Here is a 19,840-nt window from a genome sequence, read left to right as displayed (position 1 = left end):
CCTGATTTTCCTTTTACCTACAATCTGTGGACTTAGGGGCAGTGGCTCCAGGGATGCATTTTGTGTCTGACTAATAGAAGGGCACAGCGTCCCCTGGGCCACAGTGCTCAGATTCAGGGATGACACTGGATGTGAACCAAACAGAATCAGAGGGCTGGAAGTTACTGTAACCAAATGAAGCCAACATCAAAGAAGGGAACTAAGAAATGGAGAGAAAAACTAAGTATCTGTGAGGTATGCCTTTTGAGTCCAGGAATAAGCTGTTTTTGCAGCCTGGTATCTCAGTGCCTTGCCCTCCCCTGACCAAGGGGTGGGCATGAGACTCATACTAGGCTAATCAAGACACATCTTGGAATAGGAACTCTGAATTGAAGTGGCAGACAGCTGGAGTGGATTCACTGCACTGACTGTGCCCTACAAAACCTGTCATCAGTGCCTGCTACCTGGATTCTCTAGGCTGCATGGGTTGTGTCCTAGTTTTTCAGCTTGTCCTTCAATTTTGTCATCTGTTATCACATCCTTCCAAATGTTTCTCCTTTTTTCCCCTTTAAATTTGTACAGTTGCTTCCCACTGTCTGTAACCAAGGAATCCTGATAATGCAGTTTATCAACAATCTATTTAAACCTAGGCTTACTGAGTAAGCACTGACTGGCTGCAGCATTATTTGGTTATGATTTGTCTTTAAGTAGGTTCAGTAAACACTTTACCACTAACTTTAGCGTTGCTATATTAACATGTCCGTTACAAATATGGGAGGATTGCTGTTTGTGAGACAGGGTCTCGCTCTTTCTCCCAGGTTAAAGTGCAGGGATGTGATCATAGCTTGCCGCAGCCTCGAACTCCTGGGCTCAAGCAACCCTCTCACCTCAGAATCCTGTGTAGCTGGGACTACAGGCGCACATCACCACGCCTGGCTAATTTTTAAATTTTTTGTGGAGATGGTGTCTTGCTGTGTTGCCCACACTAGAAGTATGGGAGTTTTAAGTACCATGTTGTGAAAACCTTTTCTTCATTTCTGAGTTTAAAGTCACCTCAAATTAAGTCAGAAAATGAGTGTAATTTTAATAGCACTCCACTTTCACAGTAAATTATATAATGACGTGTGTGTGTGTGTGTGTGTATGTGTGTACTTTAAATGTGCTAAAATAACAGAAGAAAATCTCCAACCAGTCTCTCAGATAGAGTAGTCCTTGCTGGTACATCCTGGCCTATGTGTTACAGAGTGGTTATTAATAATACTCAGGATTTCATTGTTTGCAAGAAATCCTAGGAACACGTATTCTGTAACTACTGATAAGCATAATGCTTTTCCAAAAAAACTACTAAGGAGTTTGGAGGTGAAGATTTATTGCCTAACTACTAAGGACTTTGGAGGTGGAGATTTATTGCCTCTCAGTGCCAAACTCTGTTTTTTGCCTGCTCTGTGAAAATGGATCTGTGACCTTTAACTATTTTTCCTTTGCCAGCTGGCATGACGTTCAACCTTTTCAGTACAGGGCACTAGAGAGACACAGCAGCAGAAGAGTTCTGCCTCCTGGCTAGAGAGTTCCCTGGCAGGATCCTGCAGGCACACTCCAGCCATGTCGCCACGCCTGCACAGGCGGTTTTGTAGCACAGTGCCTCTGGTGAGATGCCTTCCCATGAACTGCTTTCAAGTTCCATCAACACAGCATCACAGTGACTTCTCTGCCACCTTGTGAGCCATGGCTGTCATCTCTCACTGGATGTTCCACCTCAGGCTGGGGCAGGGGTCTCCTTATATCTGCTATTCCTGAATCCTCTAAGGCTTTCTTTATTCGGACTAGCCAATCCCTCATTATTCTAATCCCGTTACAGTTAACAATTCTTGACAGTCAACTTTCCCTGTTCACGTAACTGTATGGTTTCTCTCTCTTGGCTGATGGAGGAGCCCATAAATTAGGGCTTATTTCAATCCTATCAATAAACTGGAGACTTTTAAATACTGTCACATCAATCAATAAATAAAATTCACAGATGTGCCTAAATGAAAAATTTACATCAAAGTATAAAACGACAAGCTGTATTTAATTAATAGCGCAAAGACCTGAAATATCAACCCTGACAGATGGAGTGAAGTAATTATTTTTGCTTGAATTTGGCACTTACCCTTTTTTTTAAACTCCATGGTATTTCTGTGTTCTGAAACTTGTGGCATTACTTGGGCAAGTTTAGAAAAGGTTCTCCTTCATAATTGCAAAAAAGAAAGGACAGCTGGGCGTGGTGGCTCACACCTGTAATCCCAGCACTTTGGGAGGTCAAGGTGGGTGGATCACAAGGTCAGGAGATTGAGACCATTCTGGTTAACATGGTGAAACCCTGTCTCTACTGAAATACAAAAAAATTAAGCCGGGTGTGGGGGCGGGCGCCTGTAGTCCCAGCTACTTGGGAGGCTAAGGCAGGAAAATGGCGTGAACCCGGGAGGCGGAGCTTGCAGTGAGCTGAGATTGCGCCACTGCACTCCAGCCTCAGCCACAGAGTGAGACTCTGTCTCAAAAAAAAAAAAAAAGAAACGACAAAGTCCCAGCACCATATAAGCGTTGGTCAGTCACTGAAGTGATGAAATGGACCCTGGTGCAGTTATCAATATGAGAACTGTATGAGAACTGGACTGCAGGTGATCCCCGGGGTGGCTTTCTATTCAAATGTTTTGCAATTCTGTGAACTAAAAGGACTGTTAACTGTGTGGATTCAGTTTCAGGAGCCATTAAACTAACTTGTGTTCAAAGTTGGATTTTAATTTGGGAGAGCAGGTGAGCATACAAGACCTGGGCAGAAATAGTTTGATGACAATCTGCACAAGAGAAAAATCAAATACAAAAAGAGATGATACCACCATCTACCCATTCCCTTGATCCAGAAAAATCTGTGAAGCCCAGGGTTTGCATGTGAGGATAAGAGAAGTTTCAGCGGTTTACAATGGAGTAATAAGTTGATAAAGGACATGAATGTCTGCCTAAATAGTTTCTTTTTTTTTTTTTTAAATACAGTCTCAATCTGTCACCCAGGCTGGAGTGCAATGGCACAGTCTCGGCTCACTGCAACCTTTGCCTGCTGGGTTCAAGCGATTCTCCTGCCTCAGCTTCCTGAGTAGCTGGGATTACAGGCATGCACCACAATGCCCGGTTAATTTTTGTATTTTCAGTAGAGATAGGGTTTCACCATGTTGGCCAGGTTGGGCTCAAACTCCTGACCTCAGGTGATCCACCCACCACAGCCTCCTAAAGTGCTGGGATTACAGGGGGGAGATACGGTGCCCAGCCAATAGTTTCTATAATGAAACAAAGTAGAAAAAAAAGTGACTGATTATATTGCTGCAGGAAAAAACCCCCACAGGTACTAAGAAGCTTGTCGATATTTCACATTAAAAATGTGAAATGTAAAAACTTAAATTTCATAAATGATGAAGAAAATTTACCTGAAAAATATCAATTAACAGAAAAACACTTTAATTTTCTGTTTTCAAACACACAACAGGTTCAGATGCTGCCCACACCCTGCAGAAATTTAGATAGAGATCCTAAGGGAACTACCTCATAAAAAAAAAAGTGTTCTAATTAAGTTTAGTCTTTAGTCATTCATTAAACACAAAGCAGTATACTGATTACTGGAGCAAATTGAGATCACATTTGAGACTGTGAGCTGCATAGTCCCATACTTTGTAAACTAACTAGTATTTATTAGTTATAGCTCATTGTTTCTGTCCCTTAAACAATTTCCTGGAAATTACTATCTTAAATCAAAAACTAAAATCCAAAGCATAAAATTGGTATGAACTGTAAATCTAATATTATGTTCATATACCAATCTCAAGAAGCAAATGTTTCCTATTACTCTCATAAAGTCAATGTACTGCTAATTGCCACCTTTAGGCTTTCTGATTTCTTTTAAAATGAAAAAAAGTGATAGGGCCAGATGCGGTGGCTCACGCCTATAATCTCAGCACTTTGGGAGGCAGAGGCGGGTGGATCACCTGAGGTCAGGAATTCGAGACCAGCCTGGCCATCCTGGTGAAACCCTATCCCTACTAAAAATACAAAAATTAGTCAGGCATGATGGTGGGTGCCTGTAACCCCAGCTACTCAGGAAGCTGAGGCAGGAGAATCGCTTGAACCTAGGAAGCAGAGGTTGCAGTGAGCCAAGATTGCGCCACTGCACTCCAGCCTGGGCAACAGAGTGAGACTCCATCTCAAAAAAATAACATAACATAACATAACATAAAATAAAAAAATAAAATAAAATAAAAATAAGTGTAGAGTTTACCTCCTCCAAGACTTTAATGGAACCACATCTACTAACGGATTAACACGTACTCAGAGGTAACCTAAAATTTGCCAAATTATTTTACAATTTGATTCAATTCCTCTCTCTGTCCTTTAAGGATTCTCATTAGCCATAAGAACACATACCTGTTCTATAAGGGAAGAAAAAGTTTCCCTACCATTCAGGTCTAAAAATAAGTTATTTTAGTGGGTACCTCACACAGGCGACGTAGTCATGCTCTAGACAGCTTCTTCTTTGTGCTAGCATGTGTGTGCAAGGGTAGGCTTTATTAAATCATCTTTTGCAGCCTCTTGATAGCCAAAAAGCACCATGGGAAAACTCAGGGAATTTGCAAAAAGTCAGCAATTCTCTGGGGGGCCAAGGCAACACAGTCCAAGTGTGAAGGTTTCCAATGGTTTTGCTTAATCTTAAGATAAAACTTAGAAAATCAAACAATCCTCCATAAATACCAAGTTCCAACTGCAAAGATATTAGGGCAGCAGCTAGTGTGAAGTGATAGTCTTTGGAAAAACTAATGGTAGCAAGAGCTGTCATTTACTCAGCACTGGGCTTGTAAGGTCTTTCAAATAGATGATTTCATTCGCTCCTCAAAACGATCTTGTTGAGACAGGTATCATCTACATCTTCAAGGAGAGGATCAGAGGATGAAGCTCAGAGGACCTCTGTGTACAGACACAAACAGTAAGTGACACAGCCACAGAGCCGTCATCATTCAACTGAGGTTAGACTGAGTTCCAAGCATACGCTGCATCTACTATACCACACTGTATCCCTAAAGAGCACATATTCTTCATTGTGGTCCAAAAGTGACAGCCGTATGCTTCAAACTTACAATGAACTGATGGTAAGGTTGACTTCATTTTTTGGAAATTGAAGAGCATAATCAAACAATTTCTTAGATATATATTAGAGTAAAAGTAAAGCCGCTATAACAAAGAGACCCCAAAATACAACATGCTCAAGATGTTTCTTCCCTGCAGTCCAGAGAGGCTGGCCAAGCATCCTTGTTCCAAGTTTGTTTTATTCACCAGAGGAAGGAAAAGAGGAACTGAAGAGCAAATTACTTCCCTTTTGGTTCATGCCCTGGAAGTTTATGTATTATTTCTGTTAACATTCAAGTGACCAGAACTTGCCCATATCGAGACACAAGGAAGGCTGGGGAAAATGTCTCTAAATGTGCCCATCTAAAACTTCTTTCAAAATGAAGATGTGGGGAGAATGCATTCAGGGGGTTAGTTGACCATCTCTGGAACCAATAGATGGCCTGTCCACCTCTACACATAGATAATAAATAATTTTTCTAAAATAAAACAGATACACATACAAATTTGGGTTTGTGTGTGACTTGAACAAACAATACAAAAATCAAGCCCCTGAGATTTGACTCTACAGGAATATGATGAAAATGATTTTAGCCAGAACTTCTTCAAGGGATCAAGATATCATCAGTTACCTGCTACAGCTACAGAAAAATCCTATTAACACTTCTACAGAATAACAAGCAACATATATCCTGGTAACCCTTACAGAATGAATTTGTTATAAAATATCAACTTTTATATCTAATCTACCTTCGAATATAAGATGCACCATTATTTTATGCATCACTAAGAAACAAAAATGCTGCCAATTATACCATGATACATATGCCATTGACTGTAAGATGCATGTCAATTTCAGAAACGTTAAAAATGGGAAAAATGTGCTTCTTAGAACAAATGAAATACAATGTGCCCCTGAAGTCACAAATCAAACTCATCGACCCTGTGAAATTACTGAGTAAAAAACAATTAGATAATGGAAGACAAATTGTTGTATTTGCTAATAGGCCATTCTTTATGGTGATAATATAGATAGACATTATATTGGGGCCATACCTACACTAAATGAATTTTAAAAAAAACTTAATTCTATGGGAAAGACAGACAATTCCCTTCTTTTTTTTTTTTTTTTTTTGAGATGGAGTCTCGCTCTGTCGCCCAGGCTGGAGTGCAGTGGCCGGATCTCAGCTCACTGCAAGCTCCGCCTCCCGGGTTTATGCCATTCTCCTGCCTCAGGTCCCCAGTAGCTGGGACTACAGGCGCCCGCCACCTCGCCCGGCTAGTTTTTTGTATTTTTTAGTAGAGACGGGGTTTCACCATGTTAGCCAGGATGGTCTCCATCTCCTGACCTTGTGATCCGCCCGTCTTGGCCTCCCAAAGTGCTGGGATTACAGGCGTGAGCCACCACGCCCGGCCGACAATTCCCTTCATAATACATTAATTACAGCAGGCTAATAAGAAGTGCAGGGTGCTATGAGAGCACTTAAGAGGAAGGATTCTGGCTGGTCGGGAGGTCACAGAAGATTTCCTATGAAAGTGAGCTAAGTCCTGAAGGAGACCTGGTGGCACAGCAGGGGACAACATGCATGAAAGCTCTCCAGTGGGAAGGCACACAGGATGTTTGAGAAACGGCAAGATGATGGGGGGCCTAAAGGCTGCAGAGCAATGAAAGAAATGGCTAGACCCAGTCTGGTGGGGTAGACTTAGGTTAAATTTTTTTTATCTTCAGAGCAATGAGAAGCCAATGAAGAATTTTAAGCAAGGGAATAACAATCAGTTATTTATGAGCTCATACTGGCTCCTATGTGGAATAGATTACAAGAAGAGAACAGTGGACTGGGGGAAACCAATGCATAAGGCTACTACAGTCAATATAAGAGTTTAGACTTGGTCGTTTAGATCTGGGGATGCAAAGCAGGCTTGAACACTATTCAGAAGATAAAATGAACAGAACCGGGTGATGAATTGGATATGGGCATAAGCGAGAGGGAGGTGTCAAGAGCAATCCGTAGGCTTCTCACCAGTGTGACTAAGTGTATGGTGGCACCATTCACTAAGATAAACACTGGAGAAGGACACGTTGAGTTTGAGATGCTTGAAACATTAAACTGGGGAAGGAAGCTGAATGTAAAATTCCAGAGTTCAGAGGAAAGATTCAGAGTGGAGAAAAATTTCAGGAGATGTCAATGCAGAAATATAAATCAAAGTGAGGGTTATAGCTGAGATCAGGTAGGAAGGGAGTTTAAGAGTATACAGGAAGGAGGGCCTGAGATAGGGGCTTAAGCAACAACAGCATTTAAAGATCAGGCCCAAGGGGATGATTCACTCATTCAAACATCTGTCCATTATTTGGGCATCATTTATTTATTTATTTATTTTTAATTTTTTTTTTTTTTTGAGACGGAGTCTCGCTCTGTCACCCAGGCTGGATTGCAGTGGCACGATCTCGGCTCACTGCAAGCTCTGCCTCCCGGGTTCATGCCATTCTCTTGCCTCAGCCTCCCGAGTAGCTGGGACTACAGGCGCCCACCACCACGTCTGGCTAATTTTTTTGTATTTTTAGTAGAGATGGGGTTTCACCGTGTTAGCCAGGATGGTCTCAATCTCCTGACCTCATGATCCGCCCACCTCGGCCTCCCAAAGTGCTGGGATTACAGGCGTGAGCCACCGCGCCCGGCAGGCATCGTTTATTAATAACTGGCCACACAATGTGCCAGGCTTGATTTTAGGTGTAAGGATATCCAGTGACAAGATACGTAAGATCCCTACTATCAAGAGCTTACAGTGGGTAAACAAACACAAACACAGGTAAATAAACAAAGTAATTTCAGGTTTTCATAAGTAATTTCCTATGTACAATGAAGAAAATAAAATTGGCATTGCAACTCAAATTCCATGACTGGCACTGATTAGCAGGCGAAGAGATTTCCCAAATGATGAGTTAACTACTGAGCAAACCCCAAAGTACAACCTTCCCTGAATGTATATGACAGTTGCTTTCCCGAGTTTCCAGAAACTCAGCATACATTACAACAGCACAAAAAATTGTATACATACAAAATAGGTTCTGAGCTTCAGAAAATTTTTCACCTACATTATATCCAGAGGGAAATTCGGAAGTCATAACAGATGCACTAACAGTCTTTCTTGTATGGGAGTAGGTCCAGGCACAGAATACCTAGGATCTCTGGCTCCTACCCACTAAATGCCATTGTGCCCACCTCGAATCACATGACATCCCTAAACAAAAGTCCATCCTTCCAAAGGCCCGCCAAGGGGTTGGTCCCTCCCTTCTTCAAAACTGCCACTTTAAGGCAACAAAGTAACACTGTGTTAAGTGACACAAATTCCAAGAAATTCAGATGATCTGAGGTCTACATACTCATGACTTCTAGTTGTAGATACTTCTACCAGGTGAAAATTTAATCTTTCATTCAATACATATTTATTAAGAGTGTACCATATGTGCCACATGGTGTTCTAGGTCCCTGCTTTCGTGGAGCTTACATTTTAGAAAATGGCAGCAAACACAACTACTTGAAGATGATCCAGAACATGACTCTTACATTTTAAATCTATACACCCTTGCATCTCTCAGGTAAAGTATAAAAAGTCTCCTTGAACATTAATGTTATTTTCCCCACTAACTGTTCTTCATTTCTAGGTACATGTACCATAAAATAGAATTTAAACATTTAGCACCCAAAGAACGACGTTCAACACTGAAAGAAACAACTGCGTAGTTTCAAATTCCACTGAAGCAGTTTTAAAATTGGAAAAACTGTTTGAAATACAAATAATAGCCCCTGGTGGTAAAAATGCTAATTATAACCAAACTTTTGTGGACTCTAACTATGCTCAGATAAAAGAAGAGAAAAGCAAAAATGGAAGCTGTGAGTTTTTAACGGGGGGAATCATTAAAGTACAGGAACAATCTTCTGTGAGAACAGATTCACAGATGGGCAGATGAAGAGAAGACATTCTAATGCTGGGAAGAAGATGCAATGAAAGAATAAATAGCTGGAAAATTTGTGTGTGTGTGTGTGCGCACGTGTGTGTGTAGAGAAGACATTCTGATGCTGGGAAGAAGATGCAATGGAAGAATAAATAGCTGGAAAATATGTGTGTGCGCGCGTGTGTGTGTGTATGTATTTGAGTGTGTATAAAGAGATAGGGTCTCACTCTGCTACCCAGGCTGGAGTGCAGTGGTGCTATCATAGTTCACTCGACCTCCTGGGCTCAAGTGATGCTCCCACCTCAGCCTCCTGAGTAGGTGGGACCACAAGCATGACAACACTACATCCAACTAAGTTTTTTGGTTTTTTAATTTTTTGTAGAGACAAAGTCTCATTTTTTTTTTTTTTTTTTTTTTTGAGACGGAGCCTCACCTGTTGCCCAGGCTGGTCTCAAACTCCTGGCCCAAAGCAATCCTCCTGCCTTGGCCTCCCAAAGTGCTGGGATTTCAGGCATGAGCCACTGTGCCTGGCCATAGCTGATAAATATTTTTAATTGGCACAGTACTGCTAGTACACAGTTGACCACCATCTTAATTTACACTCTTAAAGAATGCTTACTTCAGGCCGGGCGCGGTGGCTCACATCTATAATCCCAGCACTTTGAGAGGCCAAGATGGGCGGATAACTTGAGGTCTGGAGTTCGAGACCAGCCTGACCAACATGGTGAAACCCCATCTCTACTAAAAATACAAAACTTAGCCTGGCATGGTGGTGTGTGCCTGTCATCCCAGCTACTGGGGAGGGTGAAGCAGGAGAATTGCTTGAACCTGGGAGGCGGAGGTTGCAGTGAGCTGAGATGGTGCTCGCACCACTGCACTCCAGCCTGGGCGACACAATGAGACTCTGTCTCCAAAAAACAAACAAACAAACAACAAAAAAACTCCACAAATATAATTTGTAATGACAACAAAATATTTTGTGTTGATGGACCATAATTTACTTGATTCCCCCCTGCTTATTTAGGTGTTTCCTTTTTACACTGTTTTTTACCACTAATCCACTTTGTTTATATTTGTTCTGTATTGGTGATTATCCCAGTTTGTTCTGTATTTGTGATTATTGTCTTAGGAGAGATTTCCAAAAACAGACTTCCTAAAACAAAAGGGTATAATTAAGGGTTTTCATTACAAAACTGCTTCCAAAAGCATTTTAATAATCTGTAGTTTTATTAGCTGAACACAAGTGTGCTTATTTCACAACACTCTCATAAGCACTGAGTATTATAATTTTTAATCCTTGCTAATCTGATAGAAAAAGTATTTCAATGGCCTTAATTTACAATTCTTTGACTATTAATGAACATATTTCCCCATATTTGTTATCCCACATGAATTTCATTTTCTGTACATTACCTGTCTATATATCCTGGCCCATCACTTCAGTTCTTAGTGGGCTTTTTCATAATCAATTTATTAAGTTTATACATGTTAAATAGATTAACGTTTAATCATGTTGCTGTAAACATTTCCCCCAGTTTTTGTCTACCTTTTATTTTTGGCATCGGCCAAGTTTTAAACGCTACTCAAATTCTACAAAAAATTTTCATGAGATTTTACTTGTATGTATAGAAACTATTCAAATTAGCTATTTTTATTTTCTAGATTTCTTTAAAATTTTCCTATTATACAGATGATACTTCATTTAAAGTTTATTTTGGTGTGTGGCAGACACTAGGATCTACCTTTTTTTCTGTAACATTGCCTGGGAGTCATTTAGTGCACCAGGACTAAATGATCCTTTCTGTCTCTGCTCATTTGTGACAATGGCTCTTCATACATCAAATTCATGTATAACAGATGGGCCCGAAGACCACTCTGCTCCATTAATAACTGCATGCTTCCGCCACAATGACACTATTTAAATTATTCCAGTTACATAAAATTTTGGTTATCTGCTACCACTAGGTTCCTTTCATTATATTTTTAAAAGTACTTATTCTTCTATCCTTCCAGGTAAAATTTACAACCATACTGTCATGTTTCAAAAAAAAATATGTTTTTTTAAAATTAAATTGCTTTAAACATATTTTTTAATTGAACTGAAAGCTCTATAAGAATTAATTTTCCTATTTGAGAACATCTCTCCATTTATTTTTTTCCTTCTTTCTGTGAAATTGTCATTTCTTTTGGTTTTTTTTTTGAGATGGAGTTTCACTCTTGTTGTCCAGGCTGGAGTGCAATGGCGCAATCTCGGCTCACTGCAACCTGTCTCCTGGTTCAAGCCATTCTCCTGCCTCAGCCTCCCGCGTAGCTGGGATTATAGGCATGCGCCACCATGCCCGGCTAATTTTGTACTTTTAGTAGAGACGGAGTTTCTCCATGTTGGTCAGGATGGTCTCAAACTCCCAACATTGAGTGATCCGCCCGCCTTGGCCTCCCAAAGTGCTGGGATTACAGGTGTGAGCCACCGCACCCAGCCCATTTCTTCATATTTATTTCCTGTACATGTTAAGCTCATTTCCAGGTATTTTATAATTTTTTAAAAAATTGATTTTTATGTATTAGATCAAATATCCTGTGGATTGCCTGAAAGGTTACTGATGGTAAGTGTCTAGTCCAGTTACTGACTTATCTATACTGTATCAAATAATTTTTTAGCTTATCATCTTGGGTTTTCTGGGTATAAAATCTGTAAATAACAACCATTTTTACATGGTTTAATTTCTATTTTGTGTTTTGGTAGTCAGAATTCTAAGATTCCTCCTAAGGTTCCCGGCCCCTGGGGAACACGTACCTTCCCCTAGTTATTCAATCAAACATGAACGTAGGCACTATTCGCAGGGACTGTGCAGACGTAATTCAAATCCCAAATCAGTTGGCCTTAAGACAGTCTATCCATCCAAGTGGGGCTGTTCTAATCACATTAACCCTTTAAATCTGGATTTAGAGGTCAGAGGATGTCAGAAGTTCAAAGTATGAGACAGATTCAACACAGGTGCTGTTTTTTTTTTTGAGACAGAGTCTCGCTCTGTCGCCCAGGCTGGAGCGCAGTGGTGCAATCTTGGCTCACTGCAACCTCTGCCTCTCGGGTTCACGCCATTCTTCTGCCTCAGCCTCCCAAGTAGCTGGGACTACAGGCGCCCGCCACCATGCCCGGCTAATTTATTTTTATTTTTAGTGGAGATGGGGTTTCACTATGTTAGGCAGGATGGTCTCGATCTCCTGACCTCATGATCTGCCCATCTCGGCCTCCCAAAGTGCTGGGATTACAGGCGTGAGCCACCGCGTCTGTCCTCGCACTTGCTGTTTTAAAGATGGAGGCTACAAGGCAAGAAACATGGGTGATGTAGGAATTGAGAACAACTCCTCTGACAACTAGCAAGGAAACAAAGATCTCAGTCCTATAACCAAAAGAAACTCAATTCTGTCAGCAATAAGAAAGCTTGAACACAGATTCTTCCCCAGAGTAAACCACATGGGAATTCAGCCTGGCTAACACCTTGACCTTGGCCTTGTGATACCATAAGCAGACACCCAGTAATGTCATGCTAAATTTCTGGCCTGCAGGACTATGAAGCATTGATCATGCTTTAAACCTCTTAAGTTTGTGGTAATTTGTTACGCAAAAACAGAAAATGAATACACCTGTCTCATTTAACTGGCGTAGCTTTAGACAGCAATGTTAAAGATTAAATAGTAATGTTGTTAATAAGTCTTAGGGAATAGTCAGGAGCCAGAAACCGTATCAATAACTTGAACAGGATAGAGTTAATACGAAGATGTGTTAACTAGTAAAAGGTGGTTATGTTTTAACAGGGGTAAGAATAGTTCCTTATGGGGTCCAGAGGGAGCAAATGCAGAAAGCAGATATACTTACTGTAATAGCTCCAAGCTAAAGGGGTGTGTGTGTGTGTGTGTGTGTGTGTGTGTGTGTGTATGTATGCATTAAGAAAGAGGCTAAGAACTCAGAAGAAGATCCCTCCACACAGGACTGGAGAGGGTGTGGTTGCCACAGAACACACAGCTAGAGAGTAGCAGAAAGACCTAGAAGAGGGAACAGGGAAGAGGTGTCTACACGATGGCCCTACTGGGGAGGCAGAGAAACTTGAAGGTACAGGTGGGCTAAGGCTGCTTCATAAGCACCACTGAGGTGAGCACTGCCAGGGCTTTCCTATGCCAGCCTGCTGACTGCTGCACCAAAAGCACGCGCACTGGAAGTGGGGAGTAGGGGGATACCCCCCAATTCTTTTTTTTGAGACAGAATCTAGCTGTCTCAAAAAATCTAGCTGTCTTTTTTTTTGAGACAGAATCTGTCACTCAGGCTGGGGTGCAGTGGTGCAATCACAGCTCACTGCAGCCTCAATCTTTTGGGCTCAATCAAGCGATCCTCCCACCTTAGCCTCTGGAGTAGCTGGCACTAATACCACACGTGGCATTTTTGTTTTTCTTTTTTAAGTATTGACGAGGTGTTGCTATGTTGCCCAGGCTGGCCTCGAACTCCTGGGCTCAAGCAATCCTCCTGCCTCAGTGTCTCAAAATGCTGGGATTACAGGTGTGAGCCACCATGACTGGCTGGGAAGACCCTTTTCTCCTCTAATCCTCCTTACATTGTGCCTCCAGTGCTTCCACTGGCAAAGCCTGAAGTGAAGCCAGCTCACCAAAGGGAAATGTCTGCAGTGCCCAGCTCCTGTATCGAAAGCAGGGCATAAACGGATGTGGATTTACATAAACTGGGAACTGAGCAACGATAAATTGGCATAGTCCACCCCTTTGGCTACTTGGCTTCCATACACATTCTCTATATTTGAAGTATCAAAACAACTCTGATTCCACCTAATAACATGCAGCTGCCTTCCTATAAATGAACATGTTCTCACTTTACCCCCAAAATGAGGAGCTGCGGTCCGAACAGACATTGTATTAATCACTAGTTATATTAATTAATCCTTAAAATTCAGTATAGTCACACTAAATAGTCTGTTCTCTAAAGATCAAATTGTTTAAGTAACTTCCAGTAATTTATATATAAAATAAGGGGGGAAAAGGAAACTTAATACATATAAACATACAGACACAAGAAAAAAATATGCTAAGTTACTACAATCCTTGCTTCTGCACCTGGTTATGAAGCCATGGGTGGTGTCCCTAACTTTCTTCTTTCACTATGCATCCAACATTTCCTGTGACCTCAGTTAGAACCTCAGCCAGTCAGGGTTCTCAACATGACAGGGTGACCTAAACCTTCGTTCCTGAAAGATCTGATTCCTCAACAGACCTGCCTTTTCTTGAGTACTGCAGTTTTTCATTTGCCTCTAATATGTTGCAAAGAAGTACTAAGCGACACTCTAGAGAATCCGGAGTTACAAACATCCTCCTCCCTACCCCCATTGTACAGCATTATCCCATTTTGCCTTAGTAATCAGAATCAAGCACTCTAGTCAGCAGAGTGACCTCTTTTCCTACCTGTTGGTTCAGTGGTATAACAGTCCCAAATGGGTTATAGCCTCATCTTTCAATTCAATGGAACCTTTCTGTGTCCTCTGGTAGTAATATTCTCTACTGGAAAACAAGAACTCCAAATCCCAGCAGAGCTCAGCTGCTAGAATGGGAAGCAGAAATTCTAGGGGTGGGTTATAAGGTATAGTAACAGTGAAAGACTGCTTTCAGGGTTTTACAAGTATAACACGAAAGTTGGTCTGTGCATTTATGCCATATTCAACAAATATCCTGCTCTGCCTGATTTGTGTATAATAGAAGAAATAGGGATACTGAATCTATCTTTTTGTCCTTTTGATTCTGTTGACTTTTGTCTTTTGAAGCTCTGTTATTAGGTGCATACGTATTTCTTTGTGGATTGACTAATTTTTCATTACAAAATTTCCTTGTTTCTAAATGGCCTTAAAGTCCATTTTGTCTGTTACTATTTAAATTAACCATCTTACTACTTGTTTTGAACTTGTCCCTGCTCTGTTTTTGAGATGAAATCTTGCTCTGTCACCCAGGCTGGAGTGCAGTGGCACAATCTCGGCTCACTGCAACCTCTGCCTCCTGGATTTAAGCAATTCTCCTGCCTCAGCCTCCCGAGTAGCTGGGACTACAGGCATGTGCCACCACATGTGCCACCAGCTAATTTTTGCATTTTTAGTAGAGATGGGGTTTTACCATGTTGGCCAGGCTGGTCTTGAACTCCTGACCTCAGGTGATCTACCTGCCTCAGCCTCCCAAAGTGCTGGGACTACAGGCACGAGCCACTGCGCCTAGCCTTGTTCCTCCTATTCTATGTTCCTTTTTTGTCTTCTGTCTTTTTTTGGACAGTAAGTGGTTTTTATTATTCTATTTCCTTTCTCCTCTATTAGCTTGGTAACTATAAATTCTCTTTCTATCCTTTTAGTGGTTACTCTAGAGTTAACTTTTCTCAAGTTCTATGAAGAATTATGTTCTGTAGAAAATATTCTGAGTGACTATTCTTTTTTCAGTTCTTAAAAGGCATTCTAAATGCAAAGAAGTTAATTCATAATATATAATAGATGCCTTAGCACAGATGTCTTAGTTCTGGCTGCTACTAACAAGAATACCATACACCGGGTGGCTCACACAACAAACATTTATTTCTCATAGTTCTAGAGGCTGGGTTCTGCAGACCCTCCAAGACCAGGGTGCCATCATGGTCAAGTTCTGGTGAAGACCCTCTTCCTGGCTTGCAGATGGCATTCTTCTTGCTGTGTCCCCATATGGCAGAGAGTAGAGAGAAAGAAGCAAGACCTCTGTGTAACTAATCCCATTCGTGAGGGTTCCACCTTCATGAACTAAATACTTCCCAAAGGCGCCACTTCCTAACACCATCACACTGGAGGTTAGAATTTCAACATACAAATCTTTGGGGAACACATACACTCAGTCCACAACATCTAGGGGTTGTCAAATCTCTTCTATCAAGGGCTAGACAATAAATTTAAGCTTTGTGGACCACAATGTCTCTGTAGCAGCTACTCAATTCTGGTGGTATAGCATGAATCCAGTCACAGACAATATGTAAACTAATGGGCATGGCAGTGTTCCACCAATAAAACGTTATTTACTAAAACAGCAGGCCAGATTTGACCCACAGTGTAGCATGAATCCAGCCATAGACAATATGTAAACTAACAGGCATGGCGGTGTTCCACCAATAAAACATTATTTACTAAAACACTTAGCAGGCCAGATTTGACCCACAGGTTGAAGTTTGCTGTCTTTGACATTAAGATGTGATTCTCTCACCAAATGTGACTGAGAAGGACTACCCTAGATATTACTATCTCTGACTCATTAAAATCTAATACAAATTACAAAGACCTGAAGACATTTAAACTATATTTATCTTTGTAATACTGTGAAATGTATATTTTGTCTTCCATCTTGCTTCCCGGCATATAATTCCTAACATCATTAGAAACTCCAAAGTAATGTTATTTTGTGTGCTAATGAGTTGACTGAAAGCTGGAAGCTTCTTGGTAGCTTCAGGTTGGGGGCTAGTCTCCATAAACACCAAGGCAGGATTAGAAGGTTAGGACTTTCAGCCCTAACAATCTCCAGGGAGTGGAGAGGAGCTGCAGGTTAAGTTGATCACCAGTGGCCAATGGCTTAATCAATGATGCCTGCATAATGAAGTTCTCATAAAAACCCAAAAGGGGCTAGGAGCAGTGGCTCCCAAAGTGAAATCCCAGCACTTTGGGTGGCCAAGGTGGGACTAGTTTGGCCGACACAGTGGGACCCCACCGCTACAAAATTTTTTTTAAAAAATTAACCTAGCATGATAGTACGTGCTTGGAGTCCCAGCTACTCAGGAGGCTGAGGTGGGAGGATGCTTGAGTCCAGGAGGTTGAGGCTGCAGTGAGCCATAACTGCACCACTGCACTCCAGTCTGGGCAACAGAGTGAGACTCTGCCTCTAAAAACAAAAAACCAAAAAACAAAACAAAACAAACCCAAAAGGATTGGGTTTGGAGAGCTTCCAAATGCCCGAGCAAGTGGAAATGCCAGGAGGGTGGTGCCCCAGAGAGGGCATGGAAGCACTCAGCTCCCATACCGTGTCCTAGGCATTTCTTCATGTTTCCTTCATAACATCCTTTGTAATAACCTGGTAAACGTAATTATTTCCCTGAGCTCTGTGAGCCCAGAGCAAATAATAACTCTAGCAAATTAACTGAACCCAAAGAGGGGTGGTGGGAATCTCAACTTGAAGCTAGTGGGTCAGAAGTTCTGGAGGCCCAGACTTGCAAATAGTGTCTCAAGGAGGGACAGTCTTGGAGACTGAGTCTTCAACCTGTGGGATCTGAGTTATCTCCAGGTAGATAATGTTAAAATGGAATTGGATGGTACCCACCTGACGTCCACAGCAGAACTCCTTGCTCGTTTGATGTGTGGCAAGAAACCCTCACATGTTTGGTCACAGAAGTCTTCTGCGTTGAGAGAGACCCCGCTGGTGTCCACTGCAGAACTGACTGCTTGCTTGGCATGTGGGGAGAAAGCCACACATTTGGTCAAAGAAGTCCTCTGTGATGATCACTGCTGTAGAGTGAGAGCCGAGGAAAAATAACCTGTGTTTTTCCCCCATCAGAACTCTCTTCCAGCTTTCTGGGTTGCTGTTGCCATTTATTATTTTTACTTAAAAAAATTTTAAATTCCAGGTACATGTGCAGGTTTGTTACATAGGTAAACGTGTGCCATGGTGGTTTGCTGCACCTATCAATATTTTTACTGTTTTACACAGTTCACATTACTTTAGATGTATTCGTCTATCTATCCTTTCCAGTGCTCTTTACTCCTTTCCGCATCTCCATGCTTCCAGTTAGGATAATTTTCCTTTTACCTCTTTATAGTACCTCTAGTGTGGATCTGCTGATGATGAACTCTCTCAAATTTTTGTCTGTCTGAAAATATCTATATTCTCACTTCATTTTTGAAAGATATTTTTGCTTCATACAGATTTCTAGATTGGCAGTTATTTTCTTACAACACTTTGAAGCCATCATTCCACTGTATTTTGATTTCCATTTCTTCGCAAAGTAGACTGTCAGTCTTTATTGTCCTCCTTTGAAGGTAATGTATCTTTTTCCTACTTTGGCTGATTTTAAGATTTTCTTTGTTTTGGCAATTTTTCCTCTCTTTTCCCCTTATTTTTGTATTTTGGTATTGATTCTGCTTAGAGCTACGGTGATTCTCAAATACGCAAGTTTGTACTAGTTTTGGAAGATTCTCAAGTCATTATGTCTTTTACTATTGCTTCTGATCTATTCTTTCTCCTCTCCTTCTGAGATTCCAACTGTAAGTATTTTAGACTTTTAACAGTGTCCCATTTGTCTCTTACATATTTTTATTTTCATTTTCCATTCTTCTGTCTCTCTGTGCTTTGGTATGAACATTGTCTTCTGATCTATCTTCTAGTTTACTCATTTCTTCTTCAGCTAAGAATACTATTAAACCCTCCTGTTTAATTCCTAATTTGAGTTACTGTACTTTTAAAAGTTCTTCTTTTTAATTTTTAATTGATACATAACAGATACACATATTTTCAGGATACATGTGATAATTTAGTACATTCATATGATTTTAAGGATCAAATCAGTGTAATTGGGATATCCATCGCCTTAAATGTCTTTATGTTAAAAAATTCAAATTCTTCTCTTCCAGCTATTTTAAAATATACAATAGATTATTGTAAACTATTGTCACCCTATATTGTACTTTTCAATTTCAGAATTTCCATTTAACTTTTTTCATAGTGTCCAGTTTTTTCTGAAACCCTCCATTTGTCACTTAATTTATTAAACATATTTATCAACATTACATTAAGGTCCATGTCTGATAACCCTAATATCTAGCTCTCCTGTGGGTAACCTTATCGCCTGTTTTTTTATATGCCTAGTTTTTGACTGAATGTTAACCTTGCATGCACAAAATTGTGGAGATAAGCTGAGGCTGTGAATGTTACCTTCCTCTAGAGAGGATTTAGTTTTGCTTCTGACAAGCATTTAAGAGCAGGGGTGAAAGACTTTAAGCTATTTCAGCCAATTCAAAACTAAGTTTTTGTGTTTTGTGAGGGCTGGATTTCAGAAAAGTTTCTAGGTTCACCATACACCTAGGGTAAAAAGTTGGGGTTTTTAGGGGGTAACAGGGGTGGTTCCAACCAAAAGCCTGGGATGCTTACCAGGGTCTCTCATCCCTGAACTCCCGTTTTTGTGACCCCAGCCTCCAACGTCTATTGAAAACTCTACTTAGCTGCTTGTTCAGGTTTTCAGTCCTAGCACTGAAGCTGGCAAATGCTTCTGCGGGGTCATGTGGCACCAAATGTTTATTCGGCCTCTTTAGACCTCCCTTCTCTCTGGGATCTTGGCTTCAAAGTCTTCAATGCCCTAGTAGCTTCCAATACCTTCAAATAGTTGCTTTTTATTAGTTACCTAAGCATTTTAGTTCTTGGCAGCAGGGTTGGTCTGACACTGGCTAGTCTGTTTTAGCCAGAAGCAGACATGCAAAATAATACTGAGTTTCACTATATGACTTTACAGGTAGCAAGTGAGATAATCTTATGAGTTTACTTCCTTCATCTATAACTGAGGAGGAATATGAGTTCTTTGCATTCTAAAGATAAGCCTTACTTTTTACTATTCTATTGTTTTAATATGCTGTTGCACTTGCCTCAAATTCTCTTTAGAAAGAGGTTTTAGGCCAGGTGCAGGGGCTCACGCCTGTAATCCCAACACTTTGGGAGGCCAAGGCGGGC

The 19,840-nt window shown here is 41.0% G+C and overlaps 1 protein-coding gene across 6 annotated transcripts in view; it reads right to left on the bottom strand.

Annotated features, from left to right (window-relative positions):
- Positions 1–19,840, bottom strand: part of TNRC6C (trinucleotide repeat containing adaptor 6C) — a 153,301-nt gene that overhangs the window by 117,421 nt on the left and 16,040 nt on the right. For 2 of the 6 annotated variants that reach the window (XM_023211688.3, XM_023211691.3), the window contains exon 1: positions 17,444–19,708. The exons of 1 other annotated variant lie outside the window; for it this stretch is intronic. The gene's annotated coding sequence lies outside the window, so the exon portion shown is untranslated. Of the gene's footprint in view, positions 1–4,496; positions 4,746–4,841; positions 4,966–14,542; positions 14,679–17,443; positions 19,709–19,840 lie in introns of those variants that run through there. 3 more of the 6 variants (XM_031934355.1, XM_023211690.3, XM_023211689.3) reach the window with 3 other exon arrangements.

Source organism: Piliocolobus tephrosceles, chromosome 16, assembly GCF_002776525.5.
Source record: "Piliocolobus tephrosceles isolate RC106 chromosome 16, ASM277652v3, whole genome shotgun sequence".
Lineage (NCBI taxonomy): Eukaryota > Metazoa > Chordata > Mammalia > Primates > Cercopithecidae > Piliocolobus > Piliocolobus tephrosceles.
Note: the sequence above shows the minus strand (reverse complement) of the source record. Positions and strands in the feature narration are given on the sequence as shown.